The following is a 12,622-nucleotide window of genomic DNA, read 5'->3' as shown; positions in this document are numbered from 1 at the left end:
ATACAACAACCAACTCCAGGTCATGGGTCAGATAATTTTGCTCATGAGTCTTCAATAACCATGATGTCTGGCGATAACCTTTCCATTCAACATCAAGACACAACCTAGGCCTGTACTTGAGACATTTGTATATACCACAAAACCACCTTTATCGGATGACAAGGTCAATACAGGGGAAATTGTGAGCTTCTTAAAACTTTCTTCACACTTATTAGTTCTCTCAAATTTGACTTCCTTTCTTAGGTGCTTTGTCACAAGCAAGGCAATTCATGAAAAATCCTGTATGAATCGCTAGTAATAACCTACCAAACCAAAGAAGCTACTGATATCACTCACGTTCTTTGGTTGCACCCAATTCAACATAACATCCACACCTTAGTAGGGTCCACTAATACTTCATCCACTAAGATCACATGACCTAAGAATATGACCTCAAAACAAAATTTACATTTTGAAAGCTTAACAAATAACAATTGTTCTCTAAGAATGCCGAACACAGTTCTCAAGTGATTCTGATAATGCTCTACACTCTCAAAATACACCAAATTGTCATCAATGAAGACAATCACAAATGAGTCCAAATATGGTCGAAATACCCGATTCATTAGGTCTATACACTACAAGAAAATTGTTAATTAGCGACGGAAATTAGCGACGGATTTTTCCCGTCGCTACTTAGCGACAGATTAGCTAGAGATAGAATCTGTCGCTAATTCGCGACGGATTAGCGAGGAAACGACTTTTATCGCTAATTTGTCGCTACTTAGCGACGGATTAGCGACTGCATGTTTTTGTCGCTACTTTTTATTACAAGAACACCATTTTAGCGACGGATTTAGAGAGGGAACTCTGTCATCGCTAATTAGCGACGGAGTAGCGACAAAATATATTCTGTCGCTTTTTTGGTATTTTGGTTTCGCGACGGCTTAGCGACGGAAAAATTCCGTCGCTAAATGTCGCGTAAATCCCTAATCCCATCCCTCTTTCTCTTTTCCCTGTTTCGCTGTATTGCTCCCTCCCGTCGCCCGTCGGCTCTCGCCACCGTCCGGCCGCCGCCGCTCGCCAGCCGCCGCTCCCCGTCCACCGCTCGCCAGCTGCCGCTACCCGTCAACCTCCCACCACCGTCCGGCGATGCGCAGGTAATATTCTTCTTCTTCTTCTTCTTCTTCTTCTTCTAAACGCAGGAGGTACGCCCCTTCCCTGCCGGAAACGCAGGGGGTTTAACCCCCTGCCGTGCTTTCCGGCAGGGGGGGTCGACGCCCTGCGTTTCCGGCAGGGGGGGTCGACCCCCTGCCGGAAAGGCATGGGGGGTCGACCCCCTGCCGGAAATGCAGGGGGTCGACCCCCCTGCCGTAAAGGCACGGCAGGGGGTCAACCCCCCATGCCGGAACTGCCTTTCCGGCAGGGGGTTTAACCCCCTTCCCTGCCAGAAAGGCAGGGGGTTTAACCCCCTGCCAGAAAGGCAGGGGGTTTAACCCCCTGCCGTGCTTTCCGGCAGGGGGGGTCGACCCCCTGCGTTATGCTGCCTAAGTGACTTGTCAAAAAAAAAATTCTGTTTTTGAATGCTTATGCTGCCTATATGAATCGTTTGAAAAATAAAATCTGTAGTAGGAATAACATGCTGCCGATGTGTATTGCTTTTGAAAAAACAATCTGTTATGAGATATATTATGCTGTCTATGTGAATTGGTTTCAAAAAAATCTGTTTTTTAATGCATATGCTGCCTATGTAAATCAGTTTGAAAAAAAAAATCTTTAGTAGGAATACTATGTTGCCTATGTGTTTGTTTGAAGAAAAAAAATTTGTTATGAGATACCTACGTTGCCTATGTGATCTGTTTTGAAAAGAATTTTTGTTATGGATACCTATGCTGCCCATGTGATCTCTTTTTAAAAAAAAAAAAAGTTATTATGTGATCCCTATGTTGTCCATGTGATTAGCTTGAAAAAAAGTTTGTAATATGTGTATATAAGATGTCCATATGGTTTTAAGTGTAGTTTGCATATATGTTGTCCATATGGATTTTAAGTTGAAATTTTTTTTGTAATGTATATATACAAGTTGTCCATGTTGTTCAATTTGTTAGTTTGTTAATGTCTACTGGTAGTTAGTTTTACTTCAATTTGTTTTCTTGAAATCTGGTTAGTTAGAGTATTTCAATCTATTAGTCTTTTATAATTATATTTTTCTTAGATAGATTGGTATTTAATGTTCTCACAATCAGTTAGTTAGATTAGAGCTATTTGAATTCTTTATGATAGTGGTGGTTAAACGGAGTTCACATCTTTTCTAGTAAACTAATTGATTGATTTACTATTCCTTTGCTAAGTAGTTCAGATTAGAAATTGTCTATGACTTTATGTTAGTCGACTGGTTCAACATGTTATAGCTGGTTTGTTAAATTATCATCTTTTAGTTAGATTTGGCTTAACATATATACTATTTTTCTTTTCTCTTCTTTCAATTAGTTAGAGTTGTTTTAATTTGTTTTAATTTTTTTAGTTAGTGTTTCATCTTGTTTCATGATTAGTTAGTTTGTTACTTAATTTGTTTTGTTTTTGTGCAGATTTTTCAACGGAACCAACTCGTGCTCGGCCACCTGTGGTAAGTAAATGACAAAAATAATGCAAATCGGGTAAATACCCGTGGTGAGTAAGTGATGCAAACGTATCACATGTTATTTAATTTATTGAATACAGCACTTTATTGTTCACACACTCACTTAGTTGTTGATATCTAGGACTGCTTTGTTGGAGTTCGAAGATCATGCTGAGCATGATTTTAATGTAGAAATATAGAAGTGTTCTTATTTTTGGAGTACGGAGTCCATGCTAAGCATGGTAGTAGTTAGTGAGATATTGAAGTGTGTTTGCTGCAGGTACATGTTTGCCATTTATTTGATATGAATGATTATGATGTATTGCAATGTTTGATGTAATTGTATCCATGCTTGCATGTAGTTACTTTCAATTTGATTTTGACTTCCATGTGAAATTTTATAATAAAAGCATGCTTCAAATGATTGTATCATGTCATTAATAGTTTGCACATGAAAATATTAAGTTATCAATGCATGCATCAAAATTCTTGTTATTGTTTGACATAGTATATTGCATGATAAATTTGATATTTTCTTCATCGTAGCATTCTGATTGTTTTTTTCTTAATTCGTTAGGATACTATTCGTAACATCATACGACAGAATGACTGCAAACCGTGAATGGATGTACCGTAGGATAGTGGACAATGAGTTATCGCATGAATATATGGATGGTGTCGATAGTTTTATTGAATTTGCAACGGCGAGTGTCAGTACGGTAGATCCCACAGGTCGGATTAGGTGTCCCTGCAAGATTTGTAAGAATAATCGATTTGTAGAACCTCATGGCGTTAGACATCACCTATACAGGAAGGGTTTTGTGAGTGATTATCAGAACTGGACGTTTCATGGAGAAGAATTTAGAAACGATTTTGATGCACGGGTGAATGTGGTGCACGATAATCCATATACGAATTTGATATTTGATGCTGCAGGAACAGAACTGGGTTCTGCTATGAGTTCTAGTGATGTAAGAACTGCCGTAGATGAAGAATCACCAAACGATGCAGCTAGTAGATTTTATGATTTACTTAAAGATGCTGATGAGCCACTTTGGAATGGTTGTGAGAGTCACACTATCTTGTCTGCAGTTCTTCAACTAATGAATTTGAAGTCCGAGTATAATTTGAGTCAATCATGTTTTGACCGTTTGTGCATGATTGTGAAGAGTATGTTGCCTAAAGATGAGAAATTGCCACAAAATTTCTATCGTGCGAAAGTTATGGTCAACGCTCTAGGTATGGGTTACAAAAAGATTGATGCTTGTCCAAATCATGGCATGTTGTATTTCAAGGAGCAGGAAAACGACATATCATGCCCGTCATGTGGGCATCCTCGGTTCAAGCCAAAGACAAGAGGCAATGGTAGCACGAGATCAAAGGAAGTTTCATACAAGTCGCTCCGCTACTTTCCTATCACTCCTAGATTGTAGCGATTGTATATGTCTTCAAAGACAGCTAAACACATGAGATGGCATGAAAATAAAGTTCGACACGATGAAAACAAGATCACGCATCCTGTTGACGCTGAAGCTTGGAAGCACTTTGATCGTACTCATCAGAACTTCGCAATGGAAGTGCGAAATGTTAGACTCGGTCTATGTACAGATGGATTTAATCCATTTGGGGGTAGATCAACTCCATACTCATGCTGGCCAGTATTTGTAACTCCATACAACCTTCCACCAAGCTTGTGTATGAAACGTCCAAATCTTTTCTTGTCTCTGTTGATCCCTGGTCCGACCTCACCTGGCCAAAATCTTGATGTATATCTAAGGCCATTGATTGATGAATTAAAAGTACTGTGGGATGACGGTGTTACCACGTATGATGCCCACAAAAAACAAAATTTCAACATGAAGGCCGTTGTTCTATGGACAATCAGTGACTTCCCTGCATATGGTATGTTATCTGGTTGGAGCACACATGAGAGGTTGGCTTGTCCGTACTGCATGGAGGATTCCAAAGCTTTTAGATTGAGGCATGGAAGGAAGCCTTGCTGGTTTGATTGCCATCATCGATTTCTACCCAGCGATCATCCGTTCCGACGTCAAAAGAATGCATTTACAGCAGGCACAACTGAAATGGAAGGTCCATCCTCAAGATTGTCTGGCATAGAGATTTTAAGAAGATTGCGATACTTTCCAGATGTATTAACAGATGCCCGCAGTCCTACACCCTTCCGTGGATTTGGGAAGGAACACAATTGGACGAAAAAATCTATTTTTTGGGAACTACCGTATTGGCCGACCCTATTGATACGACATAATTTGGATATGATGCATGTAGAGAAAAATGTGTTTGATAATGTGTTCAATACAGTAATGAATATTAAAGGAAAAATGAAGGATAATCCGAAGGCCCGTATGGATTTAAAATTAATATGTAAAAGACCAGAATTGGAACTCAAAGAGTATAATGGCAAAGTACTGAAACCAAAGGTGAAGTACGTGCTCGGACCTGATCAAATAAAACATGTATGTCAATGGTTGAGACAACTGAGATTTCCAGATGGATATGTCTCTAACATTGCTCGGGCTGTGAAGATTGACGATGGACAGTTATATGGGTTGAAGAGCCATGATTGTCATATCTTTATGCAACGATTGATACCCCTAGCATTCCATGATATGTTAGACAAACCTATATGGGGGGTAATGTCTGAGTTGAGCGGATTTTTCAGAACATTGTGCGCATCGGAGGTCATTGTATCAGATGTAAAGAATCTCGAGGACTCTGTCATCACCACTGTTTGTCTGTTAGAAAAGATATTTATGCCAGCATTTTTCGATGTTATGGAACATTTGATCATACATTTGCCATATGAACTAAGGGTTGGTGGCCCTGTGCAATATCGATGGATGTACCCATTTGAAAGGTATATGTTTTTTTATATTTGTCTCTTTAATGATAGATATTTAAAATTTGAAATGTATATTCTTGTCAGATGCATGTTCGACCTAAAAAAAAAGGTTCGTAATAAAGCAAGAGTAGAAGGCTCTATTTGTGAGGCGTACACTTTAGAAGAGATTTCAAATTTCTCATCTATGTACTTCGAACCTCATATTTCAACACGTTACACATGCCAGTTGATCGCACAAGTCACGACCCACCTACACCAGTTGATCGCACAAGTCAACAGCCAACACAGGAAACAGGGTCTTCTCAGGCTGGCACAAGAAGACTCATTCGAATAGTGTATATCGATAATCGACCGTAAGTATTTTGTTTTCAATTATTGCATATCTTTTAAATATTTTATATTGATATTTACTGTGTAACAATTCATGTGCAGCACGAGGTTTGAGCCACAAGAAGTAGTACGGGAGATTAGGAATTCACTTCTTCAACATCTACCAGGACCAGTTGCTCAATGGAAAGAGTACTCAAAGGAGGTGTTAGACAGATTGTGGTCCTCATTCATGGTATACAGTTGTTCCTCATAGTTAATGTGTTTCATATTTAATTTATTTAAGCAATGTCTACTAACTTTCTGAAAATATTTGTAGGCTTCGAATCGCTTTGCAACTACGGTGGAAGAAAATGATGCAAGGAAGGTGTGGCAGAAGGTGGCTGCCAATCGATTTGCAGACATGCTACACACTATGAAGACTGCAGCAAAAAAAGCATCTGGCGTAGTAGATGATCCATTACTGTGGAAGGGCCATGGTCCTATTACTATCAGGAGAGATTACTGGGATGAAATGTGCGATATGTGGGCGGGAGATGCATTTAAAAATCGCTCTGCGAAGGCTTCACAAAATCGATCGAAGATGCCCGAAGCCCATCTACACATAGGTGGATCTAAGACATTTGGGAGCCACCTAAAGAAAATGGTAACTCATCAATATATAATATTAATTTTATAAGTATTGTTGCAAATTTGTGTACTAAATCTTTTGTCATTTAACTTCGCACGAAGCAGAAAAAGGAGACAGTGTACCATATAAGGATGTGTTTGTAGAAACACATAAACGGAAGACCACGGGAGTCTTCGTATCAGAGAAGGCGAGAACGACAACGGTATGTATTAATTCTATTAATAATCATTGTAATATATATGCAAGTTATCATAATGTTATCATTAATTATTAATGAATACTTTAAACATTATTTTGTAGGAGGCATATGAGCAACAGATGGTAGAGCGATATGGCGAAGACGCTACTCAGCATCCATCATTTGATCCTACAGCATGGGTGACTGCAGCAGGTGAACCCAAAAAAGGTCGCGTGTTCGGGTTTGGGAGTAATATGAACACTTCACCAGTTATTGGTTCTTCCAGTTACGGCTCACCGACTTCTTGCGCCGACATAAGCTCCAAGCAGCCGACTATTCTTTCCGGTGATGATGTACGCGAGATCATTAATGAATCACTGAATAACTACTTCCAATACACCGTCGCCCCCTTTTTCCGAAATGAGATCAAGGCCGCTGTTCAGGATAGGGGATCTTCGATTCCAGGTCCCTCTCAGGTATAATCACATATATAGTTTTTTTGACTGTCTTAAAGCACATCTGAGCATGGTAGAATCACATATAGAGTTTTTCTAGATGCCTTAGAACACATATGAACATGCTATAATCACATATTCAATTTTTTTACTGCCTTAGCACACATATGAGCATGATAGAATCACATATAAAGTTGCTTTGCCTGCCTTAGAGCAATATGAGCATGCTATATTCACATATTCAATTTTTTTACTGCCTTAGCACACATACGAGCATGATCGAATCACATATATAGTTTTTTGCCTGCCTTAAAGCACATCTGAGCATGGTAGAATCACATATAGAGTTTTTTTATATGCCTTAGAACACATATGAACATGCTATAATCACATATTCAATTTTTTGACTGCCTTAGCACACATATGAGCATGATAGAATCACATATATATAGTTAACTTTTTGTCTGTCTTAGAGCACATATGAGCATGATAGAATCACATATAAAGTTTTTTTGATTGCATTAGAACACATAAGCATGCTATAATCACATATTCAGTTTTTTTACTGCCTAAGAACACATATGAGCATATTATAATCACATATTCTGTTTTTTGACTGCCTTAGCACACATATGAGCATGCTATAATAACATATAGAGTTTTTTAACTGCCTTAGAACACATATGAACATGTTATATATCATTTATGATAGAATCACATATAAAATTTTTGGCTTTGCCTGCCTTAGAGCACATATGAGCATGCTATATTCACATATTCAATTTTTTTACTGCCTTAGCACACATACGAGCATGATCGAATCACATATATAGTTTTTTGCCTGCCTTAAAGCACATCTGAGCATGGTAGAATAACATATAGAGTTTTTTTATATGCCTTAGAACACATATGAACATGCTATAATCACATATTCAATTTTTTGACTGCCTTAGCACACATATGAGCATGATAGAATCACATATAGAGTTTTTTTATTGCCTTAGATCACACATGAGCACATGATAGAATCACATATAGTGTGTAATTTATTTCATTATATTTTGTTTATCAATACTGACTGTTCTTTTCTTGTGTAGTCTGCTAGCGATAATCAGGGTAGTGGAGCTGAAGGGACAGATAAAGACAATGAACAAGAAGACGCACAAAATCTTGGCGATGATTAGAGGACTGTGTTGAAGAAGTTCTATTTTTTTTATTTTTCCTAATTGTAATTGTTGAATTGTAAATAATTAAACTTCTTAGTTTTAAGGTGGAACGATTAATTATTATAGATACTTGTTATATGAATTTTTTTGTGTGGTTTGTTTTTTATTTACAGGAAATATAAATTGTACAGGAAATATAAATTGTACAGTTCTCGGTAATTAATTTTTAAATAATTTTTTTTTGATTTTTTTTCGTTTTTGCGACGGATTAGCGACGGATGATTCCGTCGCTATTCATATTAATCTAGCGACGGAATTAAATCCGTTGCCACGCCGTGGTCGCCGTTTAGTACCGGCGGATTGACGACGGAATATAGCGCTCGTTATTCCGTCGCAATTAGCGACGGACTTGGCGACGGAATTATTCCGTCGCCAGTTAGCGTCGAAATATTCGCGATGTAAGCATACTGTCGCCGCGTTGTCGCTAATCTGTCGCTAACATGGTTAGCGACGGATTAGCGACGGAATGTGGTCGTCGCTAATCTACTGCTTTGTTGTAGTGATAATTGCAGCTGGCACATTAGTGAATCTAAAAGACATCACTACGAACTCATAATGCCCATATCTTACCTGAAAAGCTATATTCGGAATGCCATCATCCTTAATTATAAATTGATGGTACCCAAATCTAAGGCCGGTCTTGGAGAATATCTTAGCATTTTGTAATTGATCAAATAAATATTCAATATAGGGTTAGAAATACTTATTCTTAATGGTGGCTTGGTTAAGCATCCTGTAATCAATGCATAACCTCATCGAATCATCCTTCTTCTTTATAAATAATATCGGTGATCTCCATGGTGATATACTCGGTCGAATAAATCTCTGCTCCATTAGTTTCTACAATTGCTTCTTTAGCTCTTTGAGTTGTGCAGGTATCATACAATATGGTGCCTTGAAAATTGATGCAGTTTCATGCATCAAGTCAATGCTAAACTTCACCTCACGATGTGGATAAAGTACTGGCAACTCCTCCGAAAATACATCCAGAAACTCATAGACTATTTTCCAATCTTCAATTGACTGGGTAGTAGGCTCTACCAAAGTTACACTAACCAGGAATGCAGTGCATTCTTTCCTTAAACACCTCTGAGCCTTTAATACAGAAATAACCTGATCCTTCAAAACAAGTCTAGAAATCTTAAATTTCACCTTCAAAACCCCTGATCAAGACAACACAACCTGTTCTTCTTGGCATAAAACACTAGCATAATTCTTATATAACCAGTCCATACCCAATATGACATCATTCTTAGTCATATCAAGTAGGATTAGACTAGCAGGTAGACTTTGTCCATCTAACTCTATGTCTATGTTTGATACATACGTGACACACAATAAATTATAACCAATAGGGTTATACACATCTAATGCATGGTTCAATGACTTAATATGCACCCTCAATTGTTTAACAAAGTTTATAGATATGAAAGAATGAGTTATACTATAATTAAATAGAACAAGAGTCACTTGATCAGCAACTAACATGGTACCTTGTACCAAGTCACCCTTCTACAGTTGATCAGTAGTGATGGCATAGACACGACTTGCCACCTTCTTCTAGATGGCCTCTTTTTGCTATTGTTGATGCCATTGCTACTACTGATGTTGGGGCTGAACTTTCTTGGTTTCCCATTCATCAACCTCCTTGTGACACTCCGAATATAATGGTCTATCTTTCCACAATTAAGATAGGCTCTTATGTCGCGAGGGCACGACTGTCCAATGTGGAAACGACTGTACTTCAGGCATGCCTAAATTTGCCTGTGCTGTGGCCGGGCTACTCCTTGTTGCTTTTGCTTCTTAGTCTATGGGGTGAACTTCTTTTTACCGAAGTTCTTCTTGCTCATGCTCCCTTGGTTATTAGACTGTTTCGTTGGAACTTCTGTCCTGTGACCTAGTCTTTCTCTAATAAGGTCGCTACCTAGATGGCATCATCAAGTGATTTTGGTTTTCAGGTGGTCCTCAAGGTTAGCTTCAATCTGCGGGCGAACTTTATTGTCTTGTCTTCCTTCGTCGTGTACACATTCGAAAAGTAGCATTTCAGACCACAAAACTTGGTGATATAGTCTACCAGGTCATCCCTCATTGTTGCAGGTCCAAAAATTTTTGCGTCTTCTTTTTTCGCTTATGCTTAGCAAAGTACATCTCATAAAATACCTTCAAGAATTGTGCCCAGATCATAGGTCCATTTTGGAACTTGTCCGCATGGATAGTTTTTCACCATTTCTCTGCATGCTCCTTAGGTCGATATGTCCCAAAATTGACCTTGCAGTCATTTGGGACCTTGAGCACGCGAAAAATTCATTCGATCGCATGGATCCAGTTCTCGACACCCTCCTGGTCAGTCTTCCCTACGAATACGGGTGGATCCATGTCCATGTATTTATTGTAATGGATTCCTCTACCTACAACTTGCTTCTCCTGAGCTATTTGTTGCAAGTTATTACCCATAGCTTGAATCACGGTCGTGTGTTGGGTCACAACCCCAATTAGGTTGTACAATGTGTCCATGGTGTTGTTGCATCTTGCCGACCACGACATCTATTCAAATAAAATAATACAAAAAGATTACCATAAATTTCTAAGTCTAGCTCGACAACATGACCATTAGTCATATCTCACTAACCACTTTCTTGGTTCTTGTACACAAATAAATCAATATTAATATCACACATAAATATCATAATCAAATAATAAGGTTGGATCATACCTACTTGTTGACAAAGGATCACTAGACGGGCCATGAAAAAAAAATTAGCTCGCTCTAATACAAAGTCTTAACTTCCCCAAATTTTAACCAAAAAATTTAGTCATTTGTTTAAAGCAATTAATGCGAGGCTTAATATATGACATTGCTCCAACTCGACTAAGTACTAAAGAATCAACTTTGTGCAAGCACTAGCATTTAATAGCCCACTAAAATTAAGTTCGAGAGAGAGACAACCAAAGATAAAAACCTTATCTATAGTATTGTTCTAGCCAAACTAAGTTCTAGGAGGTCAGCTTGTGTGCAAGCACTAACGTTTAATATCTCACTAGAAGTAAGTTCGAGATAGAGAAAACCATTGTCAAAAACCCTTTTATCATAGAAATCAAAATACAATGGAAACATTTATTTTTGTTTTTGTTTAAAAATCTTGGGTAGGTTACAAGTATTTGAACATAGTGTAGAATTGAATCCAAATCCCATTTTAGACTTGGGTCCAACTCCAACTCATAATTTGGTTCCAATTAAAGAATCTGAATTCAAAACATGAAAGATATCATAGAACCCATAAACCATATTTCAAACCATTCATTAAGCAAGTATAACTGTTTTAACTCAAAAATAAAATTAACAGTCTTAATAACATCAAAATAAACTTGACGACCTTAATAACAGTTAAATTCTAAATCAAATCCCGAGATCTAAAAATGATTGGTTCTTGGCATTGTCTGTCTCATTCCACTATCGCTCCAACACAACTACTCGTTACCTGAGTGATTAATATATAGGATTAGACTCATCAAGTCTTAGTAAGAATACACTAACAATTATACATGATTTTACAAAACTAAGAATGCACATAATCCTACCTCCAATCAAAATATATGCATCTCAACATATTAAGGTCATCCCTCCCTGTTGCAGGTCCAGAAATTCCTGCGTCTTCTTGGTCGACTCATGTTTGACAAAGTACATCTCATAAAATACCTCCAAGAATTGTGCCCAGATCATAGGTCCATTTTGGAACTTGTCCTCATGGATAGTTTTTCACAATTTCTCTGCATGCTTCTTAAGTCGATATGTCCTAAAATTGACCTTACAGTCATTTGGGACCTTGAGCACATGGAAAATTCGTTCGATCTCATGGATCAAGTTCTCGACAGCCTTCAGGTCAGCCTTCCCTATGAATGCAGGTGAATTTTTGTCCATGAATTTCTTGTAGGTGATCCCTCCACCTACAACTTGCTTCTTCTGAGCTGTTTGTTGTAGGTTATTCCCCATAGCTTGCATCGTGGCCGTGTGTTGGGTCACAACCCCAATTAAGTTGTTCAACGTGTCCATGATGTTGTTGCATCTTGCCGACCACGCCATCCATTCAAACAAAATAAAATAAAAAGATTACCATAAATTTCTAGGTCTAGCTCAACAACATGACCAATACTCATATCTATCGAGTGATATCCCTAACCACTTTCTAGGTTCTCATACACAAATAAAGCAATATTAATATCACACATAAATATCATAATCAAATAATAAGGTTGGATCATACCTACTTATTGATGAAGGATTGCTAGACGGGCTATGAAAAAAAAATTTAACTCGCTCTTATACAAAGTCTTAATGCCACAAA

The sequence above is a fragment of the Nuphar pumila genome, chromosome 3, assembly GCF_984573655.1.
Source record: "Nuphar pumila chromosome 3, dmNupPumi1.hap1.1, whole genome shotgun sequence".
Lineage (NCBI taxonomy): Eukaryota > Viridiplantae > Streptophyta > Magnoliopsida > Nymphaeales > Nymphaeaceae > Nuphar > Nuphar pumila.
Note: the sequence above shows the minus strand (reverse complement) of the source record.